The following is a 19744-nucleotide window of genomic DNA, read 5'->3' as shown; positions in this document are numbered from 1 at the left end:
GCATGCATTTAACTTGTTGATGGGTTGAATCTAGTAAATCTATGGCATTTTAATACATTAGAGAGAAAGCTCTGCTTCTCAGATTACTGCTGTTTTTGCCTTGGTTTGGGTGATTTGTAGTTCTATCAGCCCTTTGGGACCATTTGCTTTCTAGAGCACTATAAAATGTGAAGTCACAAAAGAACATCTTAATTTTCATCCAAGAAGTCTTTATTGAGTGACAATTATATGATAGCATTTTGCCAGGCACATGGGGGAAAGAACTAAAGAGGTTTAAAACCATCTCTGCTCCTAAGAACCCTATTATTTTGTTAGAGAGAGGTTTTATCTGTATTAAATTATATACATATATATATAATATATACTAAGTATATGTTAAATGTAAGTAAATACAATATATATTATAAATGTATATGTTAATATACAAAATATGAGTTTGTACATAAAATATGCTTTAGTATACTGCCTAGCATACAGTAACAGCTTAATAAATGAACAATGTATTCATCTAGTCATAGCAAATGGAGGATAGTGAGAAAAATTCAATCTGCCATTATTCGTGATAAATGGTTCTCATTTATTACTACAGACATCATTCAACAAATATTTAGTATGTTTGTATTCTGTGCCTTTCCAGAACTTATAGTCTGGCAAAGTCAATGCTGAGAAGGAGATGTGGAAAATATAACGAATTAGACTTTTTCTTATGGGGCTCTCTCCTGAAAAAATGCCTTGTGGACTAAGTCCTTGGTATGAGCTCACTTTTTCCAATATCATATTATTTTTCTCCTGAAAAGTGGAATGCAGCAAAAAAGGATAATGTTTTTGTACATCTAGTTTAGATGAAGTCTGGCTATGATTTTATTCCAGTATTAACCTACACATATAAATGCTCTCTCTTGTGATTGTTTATATTACCTGAATTTGGATACGTTAGCCTAGAGGGTAAATTAAATGGAAAAATATCATCAATAGGTCATCATCAAAAACAATATGTGGTTCTTTGATTCTGTGACTTCTTTAATGGATTACAATGAAGCATCAGCTAAAGTCTGGTAATTTAAATTATAAGCAGAGGGTTCAAAGCTGTGGCTAATTCATTACTCACACATCTCTAGTTGAGGTAGTAATTTAAAGTCATGTGTGTCGCATTAATTGTAATCTTGTTTCCAAATGACAAGATAAATATCTCAAGGAACATAATATATTATGGTCATAGGTCAAACCAAGTGAATGTCTAAAATAGATTAGCACTAAGTGCATGCAATAGGTCATGTTTATAAATTTTAAAAAGGATAAATTGTATTAACATTTAGCAGATTGTTCATTACACATCATCAATGTTTACCTTTAAGTGCATTACTACTCTATTCAGTTACAGCTCTGAAAATACCACACAGAGATGCTGCTAAATCCCTGACTGAAAATCTAAGACTTCAGAAAAAAATAGAACAAGCTAATTTGGACCCTTTCCCACTAAGATTTGATTGCTCTGTTTCACATATATGTGAAATAGATATATTTTGGCCCAGAAGTGACTCAAACAAGGGCAATGTAATAATTAGCAAAAGAAGAAAATTGCCAAAATGCCAGGTCCCTACCAATCAGCATCTATATCTCTACTTTTAATTTAAGCCTCTCCATCAGCTGGGACTGGGTCAGAACCTCAGACATTGTCCTAGAGTAGAAAACCAAATTGTCTCCCTAATACCGCATGGCAAAATAAGCACAGAATAAGGATGCCGGCTGTTACTGTAATTATAAAATAGACAGTTGGTTTTCAGATTTGGGCTGAAAATTTAACTGTTGTGATTTCAGTATAAATTAGCCAGTTTTCCCACCTACCAGCCCTGAGATCACTGGGGAAAGATTTATCCAACTCTCTCTTTGACCATGTCTACAAGTCATTATACACCACCATTTTCTTAGCCTAGAATTCCGGCTGGGAAAGAGCTTTGTATTATTTGGATGAATATTTTGCAAAGTCACTTAGGGTAAAGTGAGGGACACTGAAAAGAGAGCAGCAAACCAACTGAACAAGCCCACAGAAATCGTTTGTTTAGGTAGCACAGGTGTTCTTGGTTTTGTTTGTTTGGATGTTTGTTTTTCATTGAATTTGAGTGTCTTTAAAGCGAGGCAGGCAGCTTCAAGTTCATCAACAGTTTCCTTCCTCCCTCTTGCCTTACGCAAAGCCCCATCCCACACCAGAGTTACCTACAGGCAGTAGGGTTTGTGACAGTTGCTGCTCGGCTGAAAATATGCAATTTGTTTTACCAAGTGGAGTTTGAGTAGAACCGAAATGATCAAGACAGCATAGGGGATTATTAGGGTCTGTGTGAGGGAAGGGAAAAAATGACAGTTGAGGCTAATGGCAGGGAGAGGAATTTTGGGAATAAAATACAAACTATCTAATGGAGAATTGTATTAAGGTTCTGCTGGGCTGTGTACAATGGGAATCCTACTCTCTGTGCAGAATAGTTTTAGTAAAATGTTAATTTCTCATGAATGTATTATAAAATTGAATGTGTTTTGAGGAAGAAGTGAATGCTGAGGGTCTCAGTACAAGATAAGGGCTGAGACTCTTGGTCCACACTTGGGTTACATTAACACAAAAGGGTAAATCCTTGCACGGGGAATTCTTTCTCCACCCAAGTTACTACATGAGAGTTTTCCGCCATACAGCCAAGGAAGTTAACTGCATTTAGCTGGCTGATAGGAGTTGGGTCCATGACCAAGGCTCGGCCAATCAGATGCTCTTTCTGGCATTTGGAAACTTGAGAGAGTGAAAGAGAAGGACACAGTGCTAGAGATTACCTACAATTCAATGCATGCCAGGCAAACGTTTAGTCTAAAGGGAAATTTTTTTAATAGTTGAGGAAATTCAGAATAGATCCTTCAGTTAATCTGTTCTAGTGGAGACTGAAATAATTTTTAAAATTACTTATTGAGCCCATTTAGAAGCTATGTCAATAATTTCAATTAAAAGATATGTATAGGATACGAAGTTCATGAGCAAAGTATAACCGTTAAAATCTTCTTATCTAGATTTATTTAGATGCAGCATAGTGGATTATTTTTGAGAATCAAATCCCAATTTACCACTTACCAGCTGTGTGACACTGGATAAGTTACTTAACTTCCCTGTTCTTTAGTATCTTTATCTACAACCTCAACCACCAAAGGCAAAGTGGGGGGTGATTACCGTAATGGACAGCAGAGTCAAAGCAGCCATCAGAATAGTCTGATGCTCACAGACCTATGGTGTTGGCTAATATTAGTCAGCTAGGACTGCCATAACAAAACACCACAGACTGGCTGGCTTATGCAACAGAAAGCTATTTTCTCACATTCTGTAGATTGGAAGTCCAAGATCAGCAGGTTTGGTTTCTCCTGAGGCTTCTCTCCTTGGCTTGCAGATGGCTTTTTCTCTGTGCATGTACATCCCTGGTGTCTCTTCCTCTTCTTATAAGGCTATCAATCATATTGGATTAGGGCCCCCACACTTATGACCTCATTTAACCTTAATGACCTTTATAAAGGCCCCATTTCCAAATACAGTCACATTGGGGGTTAGGGCGTGAACATATTGATTTGGAGGAGGGACACAATTCAGTCCATAATAAGTGCTAATAGTTCCTACCTCAGGGAGCTGCTAGGAGGATTAGATGAGTTAATATTTGTAAATTATTTAGAACAGTGGCTGGTACATCTTAGAGCCATACAAGTGCTTCCTAAGTGATTTTGAAAAAATTTAAAGACCAGTTTTTAATCTCTCTGAGTTAATTTCCTCATCTGTAAAATGAGGGGACCTCTTTTCCTGGTAGATAGGAATTAGGCATGTATATTAGTTATCTATTTCTGCATAACACATCACCCTAAAACTTAGCAACTTAAAACAAAAATAAACATTTATTATCTCACACAGTTTCTGTGGGATGGGAATTCAAGAGCAGCTTAGCTGAGCCATTCTGGTTCAGCCTCTCATGAGGTCGTAATTAAGACATCATCTGATGGCTTGACTGTGGCTGGAGAATCCACTTCCAAAATGGTTCACTCACATGGCTGACAAATTGGTGGTGGTTGTTGGCAGAAGGCCTCAGTTTCTCATCAGATAGACTTCTCCAAAAGGCTGCAGTGTCCTCACAACATGGCAGCTGGCTTCCCCTAAAGCAAGCAATCCAAGAGAGAGCAAGGCAGAAGTGACAATGTCTTTTATAATCTGGCTTCAGAAGTTACATACCATCACTTCTGCTATGTTGAGAGGGGATTACACAAGGGCGTGAACACCAAGTGGCAATCATCAGTAGCACTCATCTTAGAGAACAGTTACCACCCTTGATCAATTAGATGTTCCCGCTAGGACTTGGAGACATACGGAGGTGAAAGAAGGACACAGTGACAGTAAAAGATTACTTACAGCTCAACACAGATAACAAGTGGGCACAGCACCAATTACAACATCCCAAGAAAACAATTACTCTAGTGTGTTCTAGACTGTACTTTCCATGCCATTGTCTTAGATTTTTTTGTTTCTTTCTCATTCTCTAATCCTATTTCCTAGTCTCCCAATTGATCCTGTGATATGCCCAGAATTTTTTCAATAATTTGTTTTTTAATCTGGTAGTCAGTTGGTTTCTATTATTTGTAACCAAGAACTTTGACTGATAGAATCCAGAAATCTTCTCCTCAGTCCTCTGCCACTATTAATCCTCCTCCTCCCTCAGACCTCATATCCCAGGTCACATGTTATTTCCCTGAGGAAGCCTTCCCTGACCCCTCAGACTAAGGCAGGCACCTCACTCCATGTTTTAAGAGCACTTTTTATTTCTCATTCTCACCTCTGTTACTAAAAATTATAATTAATTATTTAACTACCATTACATAATCAATTTTCCTCCAGTAGAACTTTGCCCCACAAAGGCAGAAAACATGACTATCTTGTTCATTGTTGTATTCCCAGCATCTCACATAGTAGGTCTCTCAGAAAAGAATAGAAGTCAAACACAAACTTTCTGCTGTCTTTACTGTCTTTATGAGAAAGCTGACATCCTTCAATCATCCATTTTAGTTTGAATTGACAATGATATTGTCTTCATTTATTTTTACATTTTCCAATGTATTTTTTCTATCAATTTTGAAATTGATGTTTTCAAAGATCAGTCTATTGTCGCCATCTTCTGCAACCAATGATTCCAGTTGAATATATACTTTATTCAGTGAATTCTTTCCCTGTGAGGAGGCCAAAATATAATTAGAAGTTTGCTTCAGGAACATGGAATTTGAAAACGAAGGAAGTTAATTATTCGATTTGATTATTCAATGGCATCTGGCTAAGGCAACTTGACTGAGAACTGAGATATTCCTGCCAAGATGTCTGACAGGTCCCTGAGCCAGGATTCCCTCTACAGGAGGGGAAGTGCCAATGCTTGACTCTCTTGCCCTCATGTTTCTCTGCTGACCCACGACCCCTCCCCTCTTCCAATTGCTTCATTCTTTCTTTAGAGACATTATTACCATCCAAGCCCATATTTGATGATGTGGGAACAATTTATTTTAAAGATAATTTTGTGCCTGATCAGGTTTGGAGGCTAGAAAGCAGGAGAAGGAGAAGCAGAATTCTTAGGAACGACTCTTTAAGTTTTGGGCTATTTTTTTTTAATTAAAATCAATGTGGCCTGCATCACCAGCTTGAGGTATAATTAAGATCATAAATCTTTTTAATATTCAAATTAATCATTCAATTCCCCACAGGACTAATTTAAAAAGACATCCAATGGCTACCTCTTGAAAGCTCTTCCTTTAACCAAGTTGTCAAGAACCTTGGACACTTACACAGTCCAAAAGGGTCATCTCTGTTTCTCAGTTAATTCTCCTGCTGAAGATAGTAACACAGGAAGGGAAGGAGGCAGGGAAAGAGGGAAAGAATAAGACTAAAGAAGGAGGAAGAGAAGGAAGGCACTCAGGATGTCTGACTGGTTTCATACTAGCCCCAACATTCACCCGTCATGTCTGCTGGACTGCCGTACACATTCACGCACTCAGCTGATTTAGTTCAGTGCATTCATTTGAGCCTTTTCAGCCTTCCCGACGGTGCAGCACAAGCTGCAGAGGTGTACCACACATAGGCTTCCAAAGATACTGACCTCCTCTTACCCTTTCAGTCTAGGCCACTATTCCCACAATGTGCCTGTTTTAACAGGGAGGTCTTCTAGCCACAGACTGTTATAGAATGAATCTTCCTGCATGATATCCTACAATGCACTAGTCAAATATTTGCCTGCCCTTAGGGTGAATGCTCCTTTGGGGACCCGGGTGAACTTATTTGAAATCATCTCAGTCTATCTGATGTTCTGATAAGGTGGTTTCAAATGGAATAGGGAGATTCTATTTCCTTTTAGAAGTCTTTGACAATGCTTATTTATGCCACTTTTCTCCAAGCTTGCATAGCAAAAGACACATGGAGAAAACTTTATCAAGCCACAAAATATCCTGATACTTACTTTTCCCAAGTCAATGGGTTCCTACTTCTTCCATTTGCATAAGACGAAGAGACCTTCAAAAAAACTCCTCTCAGAATTAAGGAAATCTGCTCCAAATTGACCCCTTATAGTTACCTAGCAGAAAAGTGGCTTGCAGCTTCTTTCACCAACCAAGAAACAAAAAATTGTTCTATCTTGCCAGGTATCCCTCACACCTCTATGCAAAGAAAATATATAGCCCATAATTATTGAAGACATTATAAGAAAATGTGGAACTGACTTGAAAGGTATAATATAGTAGATATTTGGACCATTTAGCATACAATTACTCTTAGTAACAGTACTCTAAATTTTGTCCAGGTATCAGTCCTTCCTGGATGCAACCTACGTGTTCAGAGACAAGTGACTCATCACTCTCATGTCTGTAGAGGTAGGCGTGTATCTCAGGTCTAAACTAATTCTGTTTCCCTGGACACAGTGATTGATTCAGGGATGGGTGCATGGCTCAATATTAGCCTATAAGAACCAAGTTTTGCTCTACTCTTGAAGGAGAAAATCGCTCTCTCCTGTTGTGGAGATGTGTAAGCACTGCTAAAAAGCCTTCCTTAAAATGGAGGCAACCCAGAGGAAGCAGAACCAGCAATAAATCCTGGTTGTATCAGATATAGAGTGCTCGATTAATGAAACAAGAAACTTCCTTTTTGGTGGAGTTATTCTGGCATGGGATTTCTGTTGTTTTCTATGAAAAAATTCTCATCTGATACATATGAACCAATTAGCATATTAGAAGGTTTAAATTGGTGATGTAGTGGGTGAAAGGAAAAGGGTAGAAACCACATTTTTTCTCTTTAAATTTGTGCCTCTTGTAACCCCTATAACAACAGGACGTTCAGTTTAATTGGAAATAGGCTAACATAGTACTAATAATCATCATCTAACTGCCTGAATAGTTTTGATGTCAGATAAGTTGGTTCTCCTGTTATAAAGTGCATCTCTCCTGATTAGTACTTGATTAAACAACAACAAAAACAATCTCTTAGAACTGAAATATCAACAGCTTTCTGGATTCCATTTTTCTTAGCAAAATAATGAGCATAGCACATTGTTCAGCATGTTTTTAATTGGATAATTATCAGATATACAATGTTTTTCTATCGTTGATGCCTTGTGTGCTAAGAATTTCATTGTCTTAGAATTACCATGTAAAAATTTCCTTGTATTTATCCCAAACATATTCCTACATACAAAGTTAATTGCCACAACTTCACTATATATATATATTTTAAACTTTTCTTTAAAAGTATCCACCTGAAGTCGCAGAGCACTTAGCTTGGTTGAAAGATTCGGCTTTTGACCATGATTTGATCTTTTAAAAATCAATTTTTTTTAAAAGAGGAAAATTTAAGTGGATTTTTGTTTCACCATTAAGTCATAAGCAGTTACCAATTGTCCACTCCTATAGTTCTGCAAGAAGAGAAAAAGGAAACTGCAAATGTGGTCCTTGCTCTCCAGAAGTTTCAAAGCTGCTTCTAGTTACAAAATCGGCAATGTGAAAATTTTTTTAGTACCATTTACAAAGCAAAATACAGATGAATATAATACAAAATCATTAAGTGATGAGAAAACATTTGGTAAAGGTGCTCTTAGTCAATATTTGTTGTCTCAAGTAAGGAAAAGCTACTTAAACATGCATCAATACCTAACGAGTCACACAATACCCCCAAATGCATGATTTGTATCATTCATCTATTCAATAAATGATGATATACATTGTGTGTGTTAGGTCCTGTATTAGATGCTCTTGGTCCTTCTTCGTTTACTTAGTCTTTTATTTTGGATGCAATCAGTTGTGCAGAATCATTATCCTTGGTTTACGACACTATCATTGATTCATTCAGGGGCCGTAATTGGGTTGTTTCCAGTGTGAGACTATTGGAAACACACATTCATGTCTCTTGTACACATGACTGCATATACATAAGGGAGTGGAATTGCTGAGTCAAATGGTATACAAATGCTCTAATTCATATATAAGATACTGCCAAATTATTTTCTAAAGTAGTTGAACCCATTGATATTCCTACCAACAATAAAAGGGGAAACCAGTTGATTCACATCCTCATCAACACCTGGTGTTATTAGACTGCTTAATTTTTTCCAGTCTACTGTGTGTAAAATGGTTTCTCATTGTGGTCTTTGTTTTCTTAATCAAATTTAGGTTGAGCATCTCTTCATATATTTTGTGGTAAACATATGTGTTTTTTCTTTCTCCATTTTTGACTCTGTTAATATCCTTAACACTATAGGTATAGATGTAGATATAGGTAATAGAATAGCACATACAAGATTCTAGCAAGTCCACAAAATATGGAGGATCACTTAAGAGCTAAAAGTCTCTCATATTCTTTGCTTCTTGGTGGATATGTGAAAGAAAACTTGTACTTTGGCCTAGTAATTAAAAGAAATATTAATTCCCAACTATTATTCACCCTATATTACATTAAGCAAGTTTGCATGAGAATTCCTCAATTTCTCTGCCTCTCCCATATGTCACCTCATTCCCATAGCTCACAGAATTCCAATAGAATCAAAAGAAGAAAATGTGGACAGAAAAGGCCCCTTTTACACAGAATGACTCTGAGTGATCTACATGAGACCAAGAAAACATTACACACCGGAAGGCTCATGAGTTCTTGTCATGATCTGAAGACTTGTTGACTGGCCGGGAACACAGAACCCTCAGCTCACCCTGGAGCCAGCCGCCCCTGATGACCACATTGGAATGACCTGTACTGTGAGACCACAGAAAATCACTTCAAATAAAAGTAGAATTGGAGTATACATTAGAGTCAGAGGGGCAAGGAATATCTGTTTGGGTTCAGGGAAGAATACCAATTGTTGTTGCACAATTTCACTTTTTCGATTTCCAAATGTGAACAATAGAGAGGTAATTGCACAAAAAGTTTTGCTTCACTGGACGTCTCACACTTATTGAAAAGCATGATGAAATACTGGAGACATTGAATAGGCATAAAGACAAACCAAAAATAATTTAATAAATTAACATAAACATGAAAAAAACTTTTTAAAAGATGGAAAGAAATATTTACATATTCAAGCTGTATTCAGAATCTCTAAACTGTTTAAGATCATGAAAGAAAGAAATGACAAAGCTTCAGAATCCAGAGTTTCCAAAGCAAGCAGGAGCGATGGAGAAGTCTCAACTGCAATGGTCTTCTTTTGCATTCATAGACTGTTGTCTTAGTCTGTTCAGGCTGCTATAACAAAATACCACAGACTGGGTAACTTATAAACCATAGAAATTTATTTCTCACAGTTCTGGAACCTGGGAAGTCCAAGATCAAGGTGCGGCATGGTTGTGTTCTGGTAAAAGCCTGCCTCCTGATTCATAGCCTGTGCCTTCCCATGCTGTTCCCTCGTGGAGGAAGGCCTAGGGGTCTCTCTGGAGCCACTTTCATAAGGCACTAATCCCATTCATGAGAGCTCCACCCTCATGGTTTAAGCAACTCTCAAAGGCCCCACCTACTAATACGATAATATTGGGCATTAGGATTTCAACAAAGGAATATGGGGGCACACAAACATTCAGACTATAGCAACTATATTTCCAGTATATATTCTTCCTCAGCCTTCCAGTGTATTCGGAATAGGCAGCTATTTAAATTTGCATTTTTACGAGGGGACAAATTGAATCAGAGAGAAATAAGGCAACTTTGCAAATGTCACAGGGGATTAGCCCGATAAACAGACCTAGAAGTTACATCTCCTTAAACCCTGCAATTGGACAAACCTCTTTCTGCTCTTCTCATGCTAAATGGGTTAAAAAAAAAAAAAGTACAATTGTAATATTACATCAATTCAAATCTTCTTTTTAAAAAAGAGGTTTGAAAGGGCCATGTGATCAGCTAATTTAATCCTGTGTGTATATAAGGAATCTGTGAAAAACTTATGAAATTGGTTACCAGCCAGCTCAACTCTTTTTTGTGTGTCCTTATAAAAATTCCCAGATGTCACAATTGTCATACCTACTTGTTAAATTGGAGAAATTCTTATACCACAGTAAGCAGATGCTAGAACGGATGGAAAGTTTCTTTTTGGGCTGAGAAAAAGAAATTTCCAATTAAGAAATGCCTGGACACTATTGTATCTCCCTTCTAGTTGACTGAACTATGAGATTTCCTTATGTTGTAGTTTAGCATTAAAAAAAAAAACAACTTTCTATTTCCTTCGATATTCTTTATTTCTTTACATATCATAAGCATTAACTTAAAATCTGCTCATTTTTATGTCCTCTTTATAAAATTGCTATGGTGCTTTCAAAACAATGGATAATTGATGAAATATTTATATTTAACACCTTTATCCTTATCTACCTTGTGTCGTTTGCCTCATTTTCTCTCCATTCACTTACAACTTTATACAGTATTTATTACATGTCTAACACTGGTTCCTTCAGTATGTTATCCCCTACCTACCCAAAAAGAAGCATTACAAAATGCAAAGTAAAATAGCTCCTTTGTAATACTTAATCATGTAGTAATATTGTTGTAATAGTATATTGACTTCTTAATGTGGGTAATAATGGTCTTTTACGTTTAGAGAATGAATAAACTAAGAGCTTTGATGTCTAAAAAAAAATAAAGAAATAAAAAAATAAAATAGCTCCTTTGTGCAGGTATGGAAGCAGATGTCAGCTTTTCTACCAACTATCGTCCCAGCCCCCAGTGCAATCTCCAGCCATTACATTCCTTAGTATCTTTCTGGGAATTCACTCCTGAACCATCCACCTGGCAGCTGCTTCTCTGACAGGTTCTCTTGCCATGCCCTGATTCTTCTTGCCAGCCCTTTCCATGCTTCACTGCTGCCACCATCCCGAGCTCTTTACTCCCCCAAATTACCACCAACCCGAGGACACACAGAGCAGCCTTCAGAGAAGTCTGTGGCACTAGACGGAGATGTGCAGCAGCTCACAGTGTAACAGGTGTCCTGAGATAAAATATCAGTTCTGGTCTTTAAATGTCCTCAGCCGTGTAACTGCACTTAGTCTTTAGCGCAGTTTTAGTTTCACAGCAAAACTTGAGCAGAAAGTATACAAAGTCCTCGTATACCTCCTGCTCCCACACACGCACAACCTCTCTCTCTATAAACATCCAGCACCACAGAGGTGTGTTTGTTAAAATCCATGAACCTACATTGACATGTCATTATTTAGCCAAAACCCGTAGTTTACGTGAGGGCTCACTCTTGGTGTTGTACATTCTGTGGGTTTTGGCAAATGTGTAATGACGTGTATCCACCATTGTAGTATCACACAGAATAGTTTCACTTCCCTAAAAATCCTCTGTACTCTGCCTGTTATTCATGCCTCCCTCCCCCTAACCCTTGGCAATCACTGATCTTTCTATGTTCTCCATAGTTTTATCTTCCCCAGAATGTTATATAGTTGGAATCATACAATATGTAGTCTTTTCAGATTGGCTTCCTTCACTTAGTAATATGCATTTAAGGTTCCTCCGTGTCTCTTCCTGGCTTAATGGCTCAGTTCTTTTTAGTGCTGAGGAATATGCCATTGTCCGGATTCACCACAGTTTATTTATCCGTTCCCCCTCTGCAGGGCATCTTGGTGGCTTCCAGGTTTGGGCCATTATGAATAAAGCTCTTATAAACATCCCTGTACAGGCTTTTGTGTGGACATATTTTAGTTCATTAAGGTAAATACCAAGAAGCACAATTGCTAGATCATATGGCAAGAGTGTTTAGTTTTATAAAAAACCGTCAAACTGTCCTCCAAAGTGGCTGTACCATTTTGCATCCCACCAACAACAAATGGGAGTTCCTGTTGCTTCATATCCTCCCCAGGATTTTGTGTCATCAGTGTTTTGGGCTTTGGCCATTCTGATAGGTATATAGCGGTATCTCGTTGTTTTAATTAGCAATTCTCTGATGACATATGATGTGGAGCATTTTTTCATTTGCTTATTTGCCATCTGTATATCTTCTTTGGTGAGATGTCTGTTCAGATCTTTGGCCCATTTTTTAATTGGGTTGTTTGTTTTCTTCTTGTTAAGTTTTAAGAGTTCTTTGTATATTTTGGCTAATAGTCCTTTATTAGCTGTATCTTTTGCAAATATTTTCTTCCAGTCTGTGGTTTGTCTTCTCATTCTCTTGACATTATCTTTCGCAGAAGAGACGTTTTTAATTTTAATGAAGCCCAATTTATCAATTATTTATTTCATGGATGGTGCCTTTGGTGTTGTATCTAAAAAGTCATTGCCACACCCAAGGTCATTTAGATTTTCTCCAATGTTATCTTCTAGGAATTTTATAGTTTTGCATTTTACATTTAGGTCTAGGATCCATTTTGAAATAATTGTTGTGAGGGGTGTAAGGCTGTGTCTAGATTCATTTTTTTGCACATGGATATCCAGTTGTTCTAGCACCTTCCATCATTTTTTTATGACAGAATTTCCAGCTTCCTTGCACTCCCAAAATTCAAGCTTTTTTTTTTTTTTTTTTTTTTAGTGAGGAAGATTGGCCCTGAACTAACACCTGTTACCAATCTTCCTCTTTTTGGTTGAGGAAGAGTGGCTCTGAGCTAACATCTGTGCCCATTTTCCTCCATTTTGTATGTGGGACGCCACCACAGCATGGCTTGATGAATGGTGTAGGTTGGGGCCTGAGATCCAAACCTGGGCCGCCAAAGCGGAGTGTGCTAAACTTAACCACTATGCCACCGGCCGGGCCCCTTCTGTTTATTTTTTATTGTGAAATAGTTTTCCAATTCTTCATCTCCCCAGTTTTCCCAGAGGGCCTCATTTTAATAACCAAACTCACTGATTAATGTGTATCTAAGTAAGCAAGATGCTCCCTTACATCTAATGAATGTCCTCCATTAGAAGGTGTTAGGGAACATCTGGGTGGGAGGGAGTGGTCATTGACTTTACCATAACTTTATTCCAACTGTAGATAAAGCAGACCCAATACCATCATATTAAAAAACGTAAAATTATTGTGCTGGACATCTTTCTAATTTTCATCTTGTGCTTTTTCTTATCTTTCTATTCTTTTTCAATGTTTTGTGAAAGAAAACCACAAAAAGCCTTGATAACTAAATCCTGGTTGAAGAATTTAAGAGACGAGATGACTTACTGTGTTATGATCTCTACGTTTTACACTTAAGTACTTGTTTGCCAATATTTAATAAACCCTCTTAATTATCAAATTTCAAATGTTTACTCTTCTATCCTGAGTCTGGCACTTTGTTTCATCCTGCTTTCTAAGATGTATTTTATTTTATTTATTTTTTTGGTGAGGAAGATTGGCCCTGAGCTAACATCTGTTGCCAATCTTCCTCATTTTGCCTGAGGAAGATGGGCCCTGAGCTAACATCCATGCCCATCTTCCTCTATTTTATATATGGGATGCCTCCACAGCATGGCTTGATGAGCCGTGTGTATGTTCACACCAGGGATCCGAACACACAAACCCCCGGCCGCTGAAGCCAGCACGTGAACTTAACCACTATGCCGCCAGGCCAGCCCCAGTCTAGGATGTATCTTAACTAAGTCCACACATTGTAGAAAACAGTTTAATAAGTGAATAAAGGACCTACTTCTCACCTGCTTTCCAACTTCAAGGGAGGATTTTAAAGAACAATTACTACATTTCTTATACCATGTAAGAAAAGATTTGAGGGGCCAATTATTGAGATTTATTGGCAAGGTATAATAGGAAAGTTTCTTAAGAAAGTATGTATCATTCCTATCCTTGATGAAGACATGAAATATATGAGGAAAGATAAAGCAGTAAGAGGGGCCGGCCTGGTGGCGCAAGCGGTTAAGTGCACGCGCTCCACTGCGGCGGCCCGGAGTTTGCCGGTTCGGATCCTGGGTGCGCACAGACGCACTGCTTGGCAAGCCATGCTGTGGTGGCGTCCCATATAAAGTAGAGAAAGATGGGCATGGATGTTAACCCAGGGCCAGTCTTCCTCAGCAAAAAAAGAGAAGGATTGGCAGATGTTAGCACAGGGCTGATCTTCCTCACAAAAAAAGATAAAGCAGTTAAGAGATAATAATACTAAATGGCTACCACAATATAAGGGAACCCTCAGAAATGCAAAGAGAGCATTTTAAAAAAGTGGCTGTATCATTAAAGAATTGAGGATTATACAATGATACCCTTTTTCTTGGCATTCCAACTGCATCAAGGCCCATTAATTTTGGGTAAATGAAGTTCCACTAATGTTCTTTATAGTCTTTAGCTTTGAGCTTCTATAAAAAATATGCCTTAATTGATTTTGAAGATTTAGGAATATTTCACAGACACTAACATCTAATGAAACAGGAATAATCATTATTATGCATTTTTGTTTCAGCATCACTTGTACAGGCCTTAGAAATATCGGGTAAGTATTTATACCTATTTATAAAGACATTCCTCATATCCTAGGGTTAATTTCGAGTTTTTCTGCCTTCTAAGAAAGCAGGTAAACAGAAACAGAGAAATTAAATAAATTTTTATAGCTAAGAAAAGCCTGAAAATACAAAGGCAATCATTCTAAACTATCTTCCCCAAAAACTGTCTCCTTTCTACCAAGCTTCTTAAAACAAAACGATTTTCCAATTAAAAAAAAAAGACAACTGTCTAAAATTCAACGACGATGACAACACATTATTTTCCTCTAACTATGTAAGCAATAAATTGCTAAGGCTCTATAAGACAGGCTCTAAATTAAGATTTATACCAAAATAAAAGACTAAAAAAATAAAACTTGAACCTCGTTACAGAATTAGGCTTTATATATTTACTTCCTTTTCACTTTAAGTTCTGTTTAATTTTATATGTAGTTTGTAGATTTTTCTGCTATTTTTCAGTAATGCCTTTGTTTTCCCTAATAAAAGACATAATGATCCCACTAATTCTTTCTAAATTAAAGTTTTACAGTAAAACTGCCATTACCTCTTTATGTTCATTGCTTTTCTTCAGAAAACAAGTTTGAAAGTTAAATACCTCCATTACAAGCCAACAAAATAAGATCCCTTCTTAAACTTGTGCCTAATGCTGCATTTGGGGCCTCTTTTGCAAATATGTGATTACATTTTCATGCAATCAAAGCTATAACAATTTCTCCTCCAAGTTACTCTGTATCCCCACAACCAAGTGGACTTCAGTGCACAAAAACAAAAGTTTACTGAGGTTTGAGGAGATTGTCCGGTTCAGAACCTCAGCTGCTTCAATTTGAACTGAGTGCCTTTTCATTTTTCACCCACTGCAAACAAAGAGCTCCTGGCTTTTTTTGTAGCAACAGTAAGAAACAATTAAAGACTGGTGAGTAGGTTTTCAAGTCATTAGCCCAGCTGAGGAATTGGCCATTGCCAGCTGGACTGATGGAATATTATGAGTCTTCAAAGGAAGCCCATAAGAACCATATGGAATGACATACCAACACTTTTAATGTGCCCATCAGAAACTCCCACAGCTGATGGTGTTCACACAGCTGTACGTTATTAGGAAGGAGCCTTAAATGAACAAGGGAGCCCTCTTTAGGGTCATTCACTATCATAATAATGTTAACTAAAACCTGCTGGTGGTGAAGCAACTTAGTGGAGAAGAGCAATATATCACTGTTTTTTGACAGCTGACATAAGCCATAGGGAGTTCTATCTTTTCTTTTGTGTGTTTTTAGAAATTAATTTTAAGTCTGAGTTTTATAGTGATCTCCTGGGGCTAAAAAATGTGGCTTTTTACTTGACTTGTATAGCTCTTAAAATTCCAAAACATGCCTTTATTAAACAGAATTTCATTTGAATTATACACACAAAAAATAGCCAAAAAACAAACAAAAAAAACAACCAAGAGAGTCTCTAAAAAATTTCTTGAATACCTCAAGTGAAGAATCAAATAAATTTGTAACTTACAACCAACACGAAAGTTTTGGAATACCATCCTGAGTTGCCAAAGCTCCATTTGAACTGAAAATATAGGGGTAGGTGTACTTCTCTGCAAATTATTTCTTTAATGTTATTGATAACAGGTTAAAAATACATTACTTATTAATAAAACTCAACCGTTAAGTAAAAAGTAGCTTTAAGATAAACTCAACCCATAACTGTCATTCTACAATGGAGAAGCCAGATTCTTTTCCCATTTGAATTTCAAGTATGTTAATATTCAGAAAAATGTTATGATAAAATAAGGATCACGTATCATAGTCTAAAAATAATCTATGACTCCCTCTATTGTTCCTTCAACAAACACTTAGTAAGCACCTGTTATGTGTAGGAGCCTGAGATCTCCGTGATTAATAACTGTGGCTCATTTAAGAGCTTCTGTTTCTGGACATGGCTAAAAGAAATGAAGTCCAGTGTTAAGCCAAATGTACTGGCTTCTGCATCAAGCCAATAAGGGAATGCTAAAGAATCACTCATAGCTCATTAGAAGATAATGATCAGATTTTTCTCATATGTATAGATGCTTTATTCAATGAGGTTAATACTGTTCAATCAATAAAAGCACTTAATCAAAAAGCACAATCAAGAAACCTATTAAATAGAAGAAAGTTTTCAAGTTTTCCTTTTCAATTGTAGTGCTTCTCTGTAAATGAATGGCACTTGAATCAGGACTAATCCTAGTAGAAAGTTACTTTGATGCAATACTCTTCTCTCTCTCTCCGGCACACTGTTGTCATTCTTCATCCACTGACAATAGAGTGAGGCATTCACCCAGACGAGGAGTTGGGAGTTCGGGGCAGGTTTAGCTGTTGACAATCTGATGAGCAAATGTCTGAGAAGGACATTCTGCTGCTGATTGTTGGAGAGTGACTCCCCACCCACAGAATATTCCATTGATTCCCCTCTTTCACTTGATTTTAAGTTTTTCCGTTTTCAAATTTCTGGCCTGTTTTGTATTGTTTTATGAGATGGTCAGTCGGGGCGGCCACAAGAGGAGACAGAGGAGAGACTCAGGAGAACAAAGTTTATTATACTCACGGGTCCTAGAGACAGGAGGCACGGCAGGGCACACCATGCAGGGCCACGTGGAAAACCACCGGGGTGGTCATGAGACGGGAGAGGAGCCAGGGCACAGCTTAGGCGTCCATCTTTATTGGGGTTTCTGTGGGAAACAAGCCAGGCAGGTAAAGAGTTTAGGACTGGCTACTTTGAATAATTTCAGCAGGCTCTGGGCCGTGGGGATAGTTCTCCAGTTGCCTGGTACCTGGCCATGGGATGATTAAGGCAGAGGACTATTGCTCCCTGGGTGGATGAGCCAGGTAGAGCAGGTGTGGCTCTAGATTGGTGGGTTTGCGTATCAAAGGCATGCTCTGGCTGGGCCCTTTGCTATCTCTAAGAATTGGCTAACCCCGGAAGGGGCAGTTTCTCCCCAGCCAGAAAGACTTTAGGATACAAAAAATAAAATATACAAAAAATAAAAATATAAATACAACACTTGGCCTTAAAATGAACCCAATTAAATAAGTTAGACAAAAAGAGGAACCTTACATTAATTTATCTTTATACAAAAGTAGTAGTAAATGATGGCCACTTATGCAACACATTATGCTTTTCAGGGTGCTTTAAGAAGACTGATGTTGATTTGTTCCCCATCACAGACTTTTGTTTTAAGCACCAATTTGTGTGATCATAAATCAGCAGAAAAGCCAAATAAGAACTTGGAAGTTTCATAATCTCAGCTTCACAGCTCTCTCACTTTTGAGCTGTTTCAAAAACCCCATTTTTCTTTCCTTCCGCTTATACTGAGCAAAGGCTTGAATATGTAATATTTGTCTCTATCTAAAAGAAAGCACAACGTGACAAGCAATTCTTTTGACACATACATGTTTAGCACAGAGGCTTCTCTGGCTGAGATCCAGGCCATGGTGGAGAACTCAGAGCAAGGAAATTTTGAGGCCCACTTTGGCGATGCTCCACGCACTTGGTCTTGCTCTGTGTTGATGCCTAAATGTGTGAATGACTGCTCAAGGCTAAATGGAAAGCGACTAGCTATAAATTTCCACATATCAAAGGATGTGAAGACCCATAAGAAACAGACTACGTCCACTATTTCCGAACTGGTAAAAACCCTTGGGAGATGTTGCATTCTCTATGTTGCATGGCTAGGTGGCCACATATGCATTGGCCTGATTCCCTGCAGGTTTACACGTGTCCCAGGGTATTCTGAAGAAGCACTCCCTTTTGTTTTCACAAGTGTCCTAACAGTTTGAGCTCAGATTCTAGCTCAACTGGTTTCCAGGAGAGTTAGGGCAAGTTCCTTGACCTCTGTCACAGTTTTATCACGTGTAAATGGTAGTAGCAGTGCCTACCTCGTAGGGTGGTTGTGAGAACTATATGTATTAATGCCTATGAGGTGCTTAGAATACTGCCCAGTTAGTAGCAAATATTCAATAAGACTTAGCCATGATTTTATGTCATGACATTTATTTTATGACTCAGAAGGTATTATGTAGTGGTCTCTCACAATTTAGAGTCACCATTAGTTATCTGCCTATAAATAAATATATGAAATAGATATCAAGACATACCTTCTCTAGAGAGAATACACAGTCTCATTGGGTATAATGTATAACTTTTTGGCCTGGGGTAAATTGAAAAGTATCAGTTGATTCTTTAAATTGGAGTTTTGCACATAATAAATGCAGAACACACTATTTATTCAACACTTAGATGCAATTTTTCTTCTAGCAATTCTCAATTCAGAAAATAACTTGTAATCAAAGTGTATAAAAATTTGGGGGCTGGACCGGTGGTGTAGTGGTTAAGTTTGTGCACTCTGCTTCAGTGGCCCGGGGTTCACAGGTTTGAATCCTGGGTGCAGACCAACGCACCGCTCGTCAAGCCATACTGTGGCGGCGTCCCACATACAAAATAGAGGAAGATGGGCACGGATGTTAGCTCAGAGCTAATCTTCCTAGAGGAAGATTGGCAACAGACGTTAGCTCAGGGCCAATCTTCCTCACCAAAAAAAAAAAAAAATTTGGTCCCCTGTTCCACAAATAATTTGTTTTTGGAATCATGAAAATAATATGTGGAACTATATATACACATACACACACACACATATATATATATTGCTGTTGTTAGTGTTGTGGAATAGATTCTGACTCCTAGCAACCCTGTGCACAGCAGAACAGAACTCTGCCTGGCTTTTTTGCACCATCCCCTCACCTTCTACATACATCAGACAATGCTCTGCTGCTATTCATGGGGTTTTCATGGCCAGTGTTTTTG

The 19744-nt window shown here is 37.8% G+C and overlaps 1 long non-coding RNA gene across 2 annotated transcripts in view; it reads right to left on the bottom strand.

Annotated features, from left to right (window-relative positions):
* Positions 1-3890: 3890 nt before the first annotated feature.
* Positions 3891-19744, bottom strand: part of LOC147916314 (uncharacterized) — an 85823-nt gene continuing 69969 nt past the window's right edge. The window contains exons 4-5 of one of the 2 annotated variants that reach the window (XR_015553230.1): positions 17489-17612; positions 3891-4164 (exon numbers count right to left, since the gene is read on the bottom strand). This is a non-coding gene — a long non-coding RNA (uncharacterized LOC147916314). The other variant, XR_015553231.1, reaches the window with a different exon arrangement.

This window comes from Ceratotherium simum, chromosome 9, assembly GCF_057802395.1.
Source record: "Ceratotherium simum simum isolate JZ-2026a chromosome 9, ASM5780239v1, whole genome shotgun sequence".
Classification (NCBI taxonomy): domain Eukaryota; kingdom Metazoa; phylum Chordata; class Mammalia; order Perissodactyla; family Rhinocerotidae; genus Ceratotherium; species Ceratotherium simum.
The sequence above is the reverse complement of the archived record's forward strand: the minus strand, read 5'-3'. Positions and strand labels throughout refer to the sequence as shown.